This window comes from Pteronotus mesoamericanus, unplaced genomic scaffold (genome assembly GCF_021234165.1).
Source record: "Pteronotus mesoamericanus isolate MK-2021 breed Mesoamerican mustached bat unplaced genomic scaffold, CSHL_Meso_final contig_657, whole genome shotgun sequence".
NCBI lineage: Eukaryota > Metazoa > Chordata > Mammalia > Chiroptera > Mormoopidae > Pteronotus > Pteronotus mesoamericanus.
This window is the reverse complement of record NW_026555229.1, coordinates 4,352,286-4,364,868: the sequence shown is the minus strand read 5'-3', so window position 1 is coordinate 4,364,868 and position 12,583 is coordinate 4,352,286. Positions and strand designations below refer to the sequence as shown.

At 41.2% G+C, this 12,583-nt stretch overlaps 1 pseudogene; it reads right to left on the bottom strand.

Moving 5' to 3' along the window:
- Positions 1 to 4,326: 4,326 nt before the first annotated feature.
- On the bottom strand, positions 4,327 to 4,421 carry LOC129077377 (uncharacterized; annotated as a pseudogene).
- Between the last annotated feature and the right edge of the window lie 8,162 nt (positions 4,422 to 12,583).

Below are 12,583 nucleotides of genomic sequence, written 5' to 3'. Positions count from 1 at the left end.
GGTGAATTTTCTAATCTTATAATTCCTTCTACCTTTAGTTGGCACTCTTCTGTAGTGGCATTTATTTTTTAAAAGGGAGGCTGTTCCCATATATCCTTGATAAGAATGGGGAAGCCGTGCTTGTCAGGACCAGGTGTGACTACGGTTTCTGGAGATACCATGAACGCAGTGCCACTACCCAGCAGCCTCGGTATACCTGTGGCCCCAGGGATACCTTCCCACCGAACCAGGTATCCATATGGTCTATAGGGACTCCACCTCATATAACTGGATTCAGCCATGGCTTCCTAGAAAACTACCTGCAAAATCTATATATCCATGGTCTCAGAGAATACAACCCTCAGGAACAGGTAACCCATGTACATGGAAAATACACATAGAATGCGGGATCATGTACACCCAAAGTCTATGAGGAATACCACTCCACAGAATCAAGCATAGCCAGTGTTTTCAGAGAACCTGCCCTCCGCATGCAGCTCCAGGATGCACAATATAACTCATTATTGCTTCTTGCCCTGACTCCCTGCTTAGTTCTTTCAGTGTGGTTTAAATGCTGGAGTAGTTTACTGGTCGCCTGGCACTGTTAATGGAACAGTTTGGTACACCTACTGCCTCTGATGTAAGGAAAGGTCAGGCTGCCTGTTGGGCAGGAAAAACCCAGGTCTGAGCCTTCCAGCTACCTCTCCTGGGATGAGACAAGACAGTCCTACTAATGCATGACAGGCTCAGTGCCTGTTCTGGAATGGGTTGACCTGCCACCATATTGGAGCCTGCAGGTCTTAATGAACCAGAGCTTCTAAATTGGCAGTTGTATGAATTGCTAGGAGGAGACACTTGCTACTGAAGAGGAGATCCCTTCTTTAACCAAGTCACGTTAATAATGCTGCGAATCGCAGAAAGTAAACTGAGCTAGCTGAAGCACACAGAGATGTCTGCTGAGAATACCCAGAGGTATCTCAGATTCAGGCTTGGGTAGGGCAGAAGCCAAGGTAGCTCTGCATCTCTAGAAGCTGAAGCCCATCAGCCCTCTCCTTCATACTGCCATCAGGGTGACTGCTTGCATCCCAGTCTCTGGCTCCATCACTTCAAATTTCCAACTCTCAAGAGTAGGAATCTGCATGGTTCACTTTGTGTGGGGTATCTGACCTTCCTCACTCAACTGTGGCCAACTATGGCTCCTAGGAGCCCACCCCTGTGGGTGGGGAGAGTAGCTCCCAAATATGCTAGGCAAACACTCCAAGAGGTGCATGTTACAAAAATCAACTCACAAACTCTTCAAAGGATAAGCAGAAAAAGCTCTTGAGAAGAACAACTCCATCATAAAGAGCAAAGCCTTGGCCCCAGAATATGCTGGCCAGAGTGGAAAGGTGAGGCCAACAAGGCAATATTGCTAAGTCCCATGGGCGAATCACACTGTAGTAGGTCTGGAAGGCACACAATGCACAATGGAAAGTATGTCCAGAATGATTAGTTCTGAGTATTTGTAGATGTCTGGTCAGGTTGAGAGGCTGAGGCACCAGATGCTGGTGCAGCTTCAGAAGTAGGAACAGCACTCTGAGTCTTCAGATGGTAAGCCTCACCCACCTTCCTGCCACTTTACTTTTCTGTCACCTGGTCCACAGAAGGTCATATACCAAACCCTCTACTTTAGCCTCAAATCCCAGAGCGCCTTACGTCCTGCCCACTCACAGAAATGAATTTGAGAGAACACCAAAGGCACATCAGTAATATTTAATAGTTTTGAGCCCCCATGGAGGATTTGCTTCTTTCCCAACACATGTTGTTACCCATGCCCACATACGGGGAATGTTGTTTAGTGGTTTCTCCTCATCCCTCGGCTTTGCAATATCAAATACTAAAAGATTACAATAAACATGTACCTAGGCCATGCAACAATTATAAGGTGCTCCCAAGAAAAATAGCATTTTTTTTCCTCCAACAGTGCACTGTCTTGGTGTACCCTACTCAGCCCAGGCAGGTGCAAGCCAGTGCAAATGCAGTCAGAGCAGGAAGTGTTCCTTCAGCTCACCAGCCAGGACAGAAGAGCTTGCCTGGGCTGGACCCAAGCCACCCAGGCGGGACATTCCCAGTCTGCTGGTAAGTAAAGCTCCTTGTTGGATTGTTCCTTCTATCAATAAGTTATATCCATTTTATCCCTGTAAATGCCTTTGCCTTTAAATTGTTGCTTGATATCAAGATTGCTAGCCCAGCTTCCTTTTGATTAATACTTGCCTAGTGTATCATGTTCTATATCTTCATTTTCAATCTTTCTGTGACTTCATGTTTTAGGCAAGTCTTTTGTGAACTAGCCTATACCTGGGTTTTTTAAAACTTCAAATTGGGAAAATCTCTTCTAGTAGGCAGATTCGATATCTACCTTTATTGTGATTAATGTATTTGGACTTCTGCCATCTCACTTTGTGTCTTCTATTTTCCATGTGTTTTCTTCACTTTCCCTCTTTTCCCTCTTTCATGCCCTCTATAGGATTGATAAAGTTTTCTTTATTCTCGCTTTTTAAAATTTTCTCTTCTACTGGTTTGGAAGTTAAACATTCCATTTCTAGAGATATAGAGTTACTCAATTTTTAAAAGATGAATATTATACTTAATAAAGACTAATCTATTCCTCTTCTCTTAAATAATAAAAGGATCTTACAGTGTGAAGCACTTCTTTCTTTTTTTTGTCATTTATTGATTAGTATTTTAGTTCCATCCTATTTTATACTTTTCAAAATAGTTATTATTATTATTTAAATTTACCTATATATCTACTGAATTCTTTGCTCACTATTGCTTCTATTAACCCAATTCTTCTGTTGGGATTCATTTTCCTTTTCACTGCAATCTTTCAGAAATTCCTTTAGCAAGTATTTGTGAATAGTTAAGTCTTTCATTTGTATCTAAAATTGTCTTTATTTTGCTCTTTCTGTGTTGAATGATAATTATTGGGTTTTAGCATTGTAAGGTAATAGTTATTTTCCTTTAGCATTTTGAGACTATAATGATTTATTTCCTGTTCTATTGCTACTAATGAGAAGCCTGCTGCCTGTCTGTCATTATGTTGGCAAATTTTAAGACTTTTCTTTAATATTCTGCAGTATTATTACAATGTGTTTAGGTGAAAACCTATTTTTATTTACTCTGCTTGGAAATTCAGTTGTGTTCCTTCTTACTGAGAATTCATTTTTTTCCTTCAATACTGGTGAATTCATCACTGTATCTTCATATGTTGCTTCTCTCATTCTTGTCTTTGTCCTCTCCTTTTGGAATTTCTAATATCTCCATTGCACCTTCTCATTTTATTACTCCTGTTTCCTAACTTCATATTTTCCATAGCTTTAACTCTGTGAGCTACATTTTGGGTATTTTCCAATTCATCTTCCAATTTGCTAATTTTCTCTTCAGCAGTGTTGTCAACTATTTAACTTCTCCACTGAGGGTTTTTTTTAAAAATATTCTTTTATTTCTAGAAGTTCTATTGGATCTTTTTCTACTATTTTTTCTTCATTGTGTCTTATTCTTGCCTTTTAGATTTCATTCTTTTTTGGGAGGGAATGTTTAAAATACATTTATTTTCAAGTATTTTCCACATTGTTTTATTATATATCATGTTATTTACATTCTCCAAGTATTACCTTTGCTGATTCTCTTTCTCATGGTGATTGATTTCTTCTTGTAGTTTGTACTTTTGCTTGTGAACTCATCTCCAGCAGGACTTGGTTTCTGCGGGAAGCTTACTTGCCCTTAGTCATGGGAAGGGGCATTATGTCAAATGGTTTTGTTTCTGCTGGGACGCTACGGGTTTCACCATTTCTGGATCAGTTTATTTGTTATTTTCTTGAATTGAGTTTTGCACATCTTGTAAATAATGCAAATTTGCATTGCACATCCATGTTTGGCATAAACTTGGGGTTCTAATTTCTCATAGATAACCCTTTTTCTACCCTCTGCCCCAGAAAGATGACAAGCTTCTCTATTGTATCCTCATCAGTAAGTGGAGTTTTCTGGTTCCTGTTACATGGATAAGTAACCCATCATGGCTCCTAACTTTATAAAGGGAGCTCAGTTCCAGCTCCCCAAAATGCAGAAGCCTGGGGCTCACTCTTCTATCCTCATTGCTATTAAACTCAAGTTTTATGATATACTAGCTCTAAGTCCTCTGCGAGCTCCTACTCGTCACTTAAAATTTTTTTAAATTGAATTTCTTGGGGTTACATTGGTTAACAAAATTATATAGGTTTCAAGCATACAATTATATAAAACATCATAAGTACATTGTACTGAGTGTTCACTACCTAAAGTCTAGTCTCCTTCCATTGCCATTTATAAAATATGGAACAACTTGTGCATCATCCTTGCGCAGGGACCATGCTAACTTTCTCTGTATTGTTCCAATCTTAGTGTATGTGCCGCTGAAGCAAGGACCCACAGGTCACTTTGGATCTGAGTTTTATTTTTATTCCTGGCACTTAGGGACTTTCATTTATTGTTTTAGAATGTGGTTAAATACTTTTCAATTGTGGTATTTTATATATTTTAAATTTATCATATATGAGGTCTGTCCATAAAAAGTCCAACCAGTGATAATATGATGAGGGCAATTTGTGCGACATGAATGTAACCTGCCAGCCAAGGAGAGTAGACTGGAATGGGCATGTGTGAACAATGATGACTTCACTGTACTAGTCAGTGGGGGCAGTAGATGTCATTGAGTGATCATGTGTACTATGTGGCGTGCATTCAAAATGATTGAGCAAGTAGAGCAATGAATCTGCACCAAATTTTGTGTTAAGCTTGAACATTCCTCTGTGGGAACTATTCAGATGATTCAGAAGGATGTAGCTATGGGCAACTGGTGATTGGCAGCTTCATCACAGCAATGTACCCACTCATGCAGCATGTCTTGTGCTGAGATTTTTTTTGTGAAACATCATGTCACCCAGGTGACTCAGCCCCTCTACAGCCCAGGTTTGGTGCCCTGTGACTTCTGGCTTTTCCTAAAACTAAAATCACCTTTGAAAGGGAAGAGATTTCAGACCATCGATGAAATTCAGGAAAATACAACAGGGCAGCTGATGGCTATTGGGAGAACTGTGTGAGGTCCCAAGGTGCCTACTTTGAAGGGGACTGAGGTGTTACTGTCCTATGTACAATGTTTCTTGTATTTTCTTCAATAAACGCCTCTATTTTCCATAGGACGTGGATGGATACTTTCTGGACAGACCTTGTAAAATTATAAAGTTTATCTTTCTAGTGGGGGACATCTTCCTACACATCCTCAGTCTGCCACATTGACCTGAAATACCCTTATATTCTTGTGTTCATGATCCACTTCACCTTTCTCATGAGGTTATGAGCTCTTTTAAGGACAGGGAGTATTTACTATTTGTGTTTTTATCCCCCTCAAGCACCTAGCGCAGTACTCTGCACTGAGTAGGTCCTCAGTAAATGCTGTTATTTTTAATTTTTATTATTTTGACTACCTCCAATCTTAATATTTAGGAGAGACACAAAACTAGAGTCTAGGTTTGCTATGAGCATTTAAAGTATACAATGAGCCTGTGCAGCTTTTTGCATTGCTCATCTGAATGTCATTATTCATGAACAACATCTTCTTCAATCACCTTCAAGGACAAGTCATCATCTATTAGACCAATGTTTCTCAAAGTCAGGTTGCAATCCATTAGCGGGTCATGAAATCAATTTAATGAAATGGAATAAAATAGAAAGTAAAATACCAAGGTACATCACATACATAAGTGTAGGTAGTGCTTATTGGAATTGTGCGTGCCCTGGGTCACCATGCAAAATGTAAATCAGGGTAAAAACATTTGAGAGTCACTGATTAGACTTTTCCCTGAGACGGCACTCAGCTACCACCCCTTTTTAGCAGACCCATCTTCAAGAGCAAGGATTAATTGCAAAGCTAGAAGAACACAAAGCCTACTTTTCCATATGAAGTTCTCAGAGTAGGACATCATGCCCCAGGAAGGAGCACAGGTCCCACGAAGGTCCACATTGCCCTAAATTGGAAATCATGCAGTGGTCCAGGATACTCTATGAATCACAGATAGCCCCTGTTCTTCACCCTAGAACCCCCATCAACTCTCTGGGAAAGGTTTTCAACTGTTTTTTTCCAGGCCTCTGAGACCCTTAAGTGCAGCTTCTCCAGGGTCTTGACCCCTTGACAGCTCATGTTTATGGTTCTCTAGGCCACCATATAGTATCCACCTGGGAGAACACCTGGGCAATTAGTCCCCTGTACACAAATCCCAGGGAAATTATCAATTGTAGAATTCCCCTACGTGGTCAAGTGGGTAGAAGTGCCAGCTGTAGACTTTGAGTATGAACATTGTTTTCAGGAAGGGACTCAGCGCTTGTTCCTCCTCTGTACCATCTTGAACATCTGCAAATCACACAATGACTCAACCTATTTCATGTACACTAAATCCTGATATGAAGGGATTAGAGCCTCATTTAACTTCCATCTTCACTATATTCAAATACTCCAAATGAAAGAGCCAGTTATCTCTCTAGAAAATCCAGCTGGTACTTGTTGAGCTCCTACTCTGTGTCAGATACCTCCATCTGAATTGTCTCTTTAATCTTTATAGCAATCCTGTGAGGTTAGTCCAACTATCCCCACTTTACAAGTAAGGATTGCAGTGGTCAGAGAGGTTAAGTAACTTAGAGGTCACCCAGCTAGTAAGTGGTTGATGAGCTGGGACTTGAACTTAGTCCGAACACTTAACTATCCTACACAGCCCTTCAATAAAGGAGCCTCCCTGCCAGTAAGGACATCAACTCCAGGACCGGCTCCCGCAGAGCCAGAGCTTTCTCTGCAGGACTGGCCTAGGAAGTGAGATGATCAGGACGTGGACGCCTGCTCTCCAGCTACGTCCCCGTGTGTCCTTGGGAAAGTCAGATTACCTGTCTATTCTAATACTTGAACTATCTCCCTCAGAAAGTTGCTGCAAGGAAGACATAAGATAATGACATGAAAATATTTTGTGGAGCATAGAGTGCCATGTCAATTAAATATCTTATTATAAAAAGCCATATAATTAATTAGTTGACTGTGTCTGTATTGTCTCTGTTTGACTGGGAGCTTTTTCATTGGCTCCCGCTACTCTTATCATAAAACTCAAAGTGCCAACTTGATCTGTGGACCTTTGTTCACTGCCCCTTTCTCCATGTATTCCAACCTTACTGACCCCTCTGTTCCTGCCTCAGGGCCTTGGCACAGGCTGTTTTCGCTGCCTGGTACATTTCCTTTCTTTACCTACAATCATTACTTTCTATCTCCACTTTGCCTGACTAACTGCTCATTTTGCAAAAAGCAGATTAATTTCTTTGGGACAGTCTTACACGACTAGGTAAGGTCACCCTATTATACACTCTCATAGCACATCTGCGCCTTTCTTCCATAGTACTTTGGAATACACAGGGTCTGACAGAAGTAACACCTGCTTGAGTGTGGTTGGTAGGGTAATAATATGGGTGTAATAACTTATAGTTTTAATTTGAACATCTCACCTAAAATGTCATATGGTGTGCTTGAGTAGGATGTTGTTATATTACAGAATTATAGGCTTATGATTTTGTAATAAAAGGTTTTGTCATAAAAAGGGGCGTTATTTGTGCAGGATCCTGGATTTACTTTGTCTGCATAACGCTACTTTGGGTTCAGTTTGTTTCCCATTGGAAGGGAAGCCTGATGACAACAAAGAGCATATATATTTCAGCAAGTCCTGTACCTGGCAAAGCACTTGGCACAAAGTAACAACTCCACAGATATTTGTTGAATGCATTTTAAAAATCACCAAATATGAGCAGAGACTGATTTATTCATATTTTTATCACCTATTAGGTGTGCCACAGAGGTTTGTTATGCTATTACCCCTTTAGACTGGTACTTCTGAGTGTGAGGCCCATAGGATGTAAATAGGTATTACATACAGGAAAGGGCTGTGTGGTAAAATAATCTGGGAAACAGGAGGTTGAGCATAGGTAAGCAAGGTTTTATCAAAACAACAAAAAAAGATTTTATTTATTTCTAGAGAGAGGGGAAGGGAGAGAGAAAGAGAGGGAGGGAGACACTGGTCAGTTGCCTCTCGCGTGCTGCCAACCAGGGACCTGGACCTCAGGAATCAAACTGGTGGCCTTTCCGTTTGCAGGCTCATGCTCAACCCACTGAGCCACATCAGCCAGGGCAGGATTTTAACATTTTGTTAACCACAGGACTTCTTAGAGCCATGCTTGGGTCCCTGAGAGATGACAATACAAAGCAGAACCCCCAGCTCAACTGTGGTAAACACATGGTATGAGAAACAAATCTTCCTTGCCTTAAACTGCTGAGCCTGGGTGTTGTTATAGCCAAATAACCCAATCTACCATTTTTAATACATTGTCCATATATAGTATTTTTTAACTTTTGAAATCTATAGGAATAGGAAGCCAGAAGGTTTCTGGGAATTTGTGAAGAATGTGTCCATTGAGGAGGTGGGTGGCTGGGTGACGTTCATTTGCTCGTTCACTGGGGTCAGGGGATGAAGACATTCTGCCCCACACGTGACCAGGGAGACGGAACCATCCTTATAAAGCAGATGAAAGTTGATGGGTAGTAGGTTAGACTCTCAAACCAGAAGGGATTTAATCATGGATTTATGAATGCATTCAATAAACATTAATTGAGCACCTACTATATAACAAATACTTTTAGGTACTAGGACATACCTATGGATAAGATATGAGTTCTCAAGGCTCAGAGCCCAGAGTGGGAGACATACAAGTAATGAGTCATTTTCAGTATAGTGTTTTAAGAGCTGAAAAGGCTGTCCTGGCTGGTGTGGCTCAGTGGTCACCAGTTTGATTCTCACTCAGGGCATATGCCTGGGTTGCGGGCCAGGTCTCCAGCTGGGGGCATACGAGAGGCAACCAATCATGTATCTCTCACACATTGATGTTTCTCTCCTCTTTCTCCCTCCCTTCCCCTCTCTCTAAAAGTAAATAAATAAAATCTTTTTAGAAAAGAGCTGAAAAGGCACCCAAAACAGAGGAAAGGCACCCAAGGTAGATATGGGGTTGGAGGAGCTTCTTGGAGGAGGTGACATCTGAGCTGTGATTCAGAGGGTAATTAAAAAGTAACTCGGTGAGAAAGGAGGGAATACATTCCAGGCAGAAGGAAGAGCTGGCAGGTAGTGAGGAATCCATCCACTTCAATCCCTTGGCGGACCCAAAAGGAGACAGTGAGGTGCCAGGGAGCACAGTGCCTTCTCCAAGGCACAAGGTAGAGAAGAGACCAGACCCAAATATCGGCTGGGGACTCGAATAAGGAAGAAGCCTAGCTTAAACGTCAGCCAGTAGGTGCGCTTCAGGTAATGAGATTTAAGAGGGCAAGAGAAATGAGCTGAAGATGAGAGCAGGGCCTCTTCCTCTAAGGATAAGAGTGACCCAGAAAGCAAGAGAAATGGGAACTGAAGTGGGGAAGAAAGAGAAGGCACTGAAATCCAACATAGGATGAGCCAAACCTTGACTTCACCCTGAGATCAGGATCCCTGGGGTTTGGTGGCTCCGAGGTGCAGAGCTGTGTAGCTGGTAAGAGGACAAACACTCAGAGAGGGCAGCTGAGAAGGAATCTAGGGAAGAACTGAGGGCCCCCCAGGTCTGGCTCTGGTGCGAGCCTGAATCCATTTTGCTTGATCCACCTAGGGCTTAAGGTGTGAAATTGAAATGGGAAGGAGTTTGGCCCATAAGCCTTGGCAGCCAAATTGGCCTGTGGTTCAGCTGCTGGGATGCTGGGGTCATGAGTCAAGGCATTAAGAGTGTAGTTTTGTGGTTTTCTCCTTATTTTGTAATAAAGATTTTAAAATGCCAGCCAGATTCAGTTGAAATAAAAGAAGGCAGAACTGGACTAAAGGGAGGCCAATGGTGGCGGTGGTCAGAAATCTGGAATAGATATAGGAGACAGAACTGGCATGTCCCCACACCAGGTATAGGCTTCCCCCATCACTCTCTGTGGACCTCCCCATACTCCCAGCTCCTCTAAAAACATCCGACCCTCCCCTTGGGAATCCCTCTCATCTCAGGAAACTGCGAAGAGCAAGTCAGTTGGTCTTTTTTGTTTTGTTTTGTTTTATTGTATTTATTTTTAGAGAGAGCGGAAGGGAAGGGGAAAGAGAGGGAGAGAAACATCAATGTGTGGTTGCCTCTCCTGCGCTCCCAACTGGGGACCTGGTCCACAACCCAGACGTGTGCCCTGACTGGGAATCGAACCAGCGGCCCTTTGGTTTGCAGGCTGTCACTCAGTCCACTAAGCCACACCAGCCAGGGCCAAGTCAGTTGGTCTTTAAGAGACACTCTCCTGACTGTAGGGAAATATCTCCCAAGGTCCAGCCATTCCCTGTCCTCTGTATGCATCCATTCATTCATCCATAAGACAAATACTTGAAATAATATACTATAGCATATAAAGCATGGATTTTATAATTGGACACAAACTCAGGTCCACCACCTAATAGCTATGAGAACTTGGGAGAGTTTTGTTGAACTTCAGTTTCCTTGTCTATAAAATGGGAATGATAATACTTTCTTTGGGCAATATTTAATTGAGATATAAATAGAAGCACTTAGGATGATGCCTGACATAAAGTAAGCACTCAATACGAGTTAGTTATTACTGGTATTATTAAAATAAAACTTTAAACAACCTGCACTTACCTGGCTCACTGGCTTAAGTGACACCATCAATTCTTTTGTAAAACATACTGACTTCCACTCATGGCTCATCAAGCCTTCATGGCTAAGACGCCATGCACTTGTGCTCCCCCATTTGGTTGAATTGCATGCTTACCAAGAGTCATTTGTTTTTAACTCAGCCTGTTTATGCCAGCTGTGCATATTATTCTTATTATATAGTTTAACTAAATGTTACATAAACCAATAAAACATGAGTGCAAAACTAATGTTGCTGTTTGGAAAGATTTCATTACAGCAAGTTGATAAAAAGTTTTGTTGTCAAATTATGTATTGGTGAGACAACTGAAAAGGAAGGGGAAAAATCATTTAGAAAATCTAGGACTCTGTATTCAGATTGCTTCTCTAATACTTTTCAGTTTCCAATCCATGTTAAAGAAATCAAAACTGAAAATTGCAGCCATTGCATTCTGGGTGTGGCTGATGCAAGAAAGATGATGAAATGCCAATCAGCACACCCATACACAGAGAAAGGTCATTGCCCTACATCTAAAAACTGGTGGGTAAATAGCATTTTATTTGTTTTAACCTAAAAATAAAATATTTAAGGTAGGCAGAGGCAAAATGAGAAGTGATCCCAGCCCTCAAGAAATATAAGATCTAGAGGGGAAGACAGAAAATTAAGTTATTGGTCATAGATTATAATACAGGCTATGGAGCAGAGGAAGGAAGGACACTTAACCTGGGCCACTGTGCAGAGCCTTCCTGGAGGAGGTGGCTTCTGAGCTGGCTCTGTCCTCCCTCACATCTGTCTCTCACCTCCTGTCAAATCTTCCTCCAATGTCAGAACCTGGCTTGCCCTCCAGCTTTGCCCAATAGTTCCCTTAGTTTCGGGTCCCAGTATTGACAAAATCCCAGAGTGTTAGAGGGGCATGGCTGCCCTCCTTGTCATTGAGGAGGAGCCCCAGAGGTCACAGACTGCCTTGGGGACCTATCACACATGAATTTGTCTAGACCTTCTGTGGTTCTTTATATATTTTCAGTTGGGCCCTATCTTCCAGGGCAAGGTCTATGAAGGGCTTGTGCAAAGCAGTGCTGATTTTCTTATATCAGCTTTAAAAAAACTAAACTTTTTATTTTGAGATACTTCATGTACAGTTGTAAGAAATAATACGATACTCTTTACCCAGTTTCACCCAATAGTTTATCTTACAAAACTATAGCACAATATCAAAACCGGGATGTTGACACTGATACAAGCAAGGTACAGAACATGTCCATATACACAAGGGTCTCTTGTACTGCCCTGTTATAGCCACACCTACTTCCCTCTAGCCCTCACTCTTTCCTTAAACCCTGGCAACCATTACTCTGTTCTCCAGCTTTACAATTTTATCAATTCAAGAAGATTTTATAAATGGAATCAAACAGTATACAACCTTTTGGGATTTTTTTTTAACTTGGCATAATTCTCCAGTAAGTCATCCAGATTGTGGTGTTTATCAATAGTTCGTTCACTTTTTATTGCTGAGTAATATACTGTGGTGTGGATGCACCATAGTTTATTTCCCTGTTGAAGAATTCATCCATTCTGATTTTCTGTCTAGTTATTCTACCAGTTATTCAGAGGGGGTTTGAAGTCTTCAATTCTAATTGTGTATTTGTCCGTTTCTCCTTTCAGTTCTATCAATTTTGGGTTCATGTATTTTGCAGCCCTGTTGCTTTTTGTATACACACTTAAGATTGTAAATTTTATTTATGGATTAACACTTTTATCATTGTATCATATCCTTCTCTGTCTCTGGTAATTGTATTTGCTCTGAAGTATACTTTATCTGATATTAATATGGCATATAAACTGATATATATGGACTCCTGCTTTCTTTGA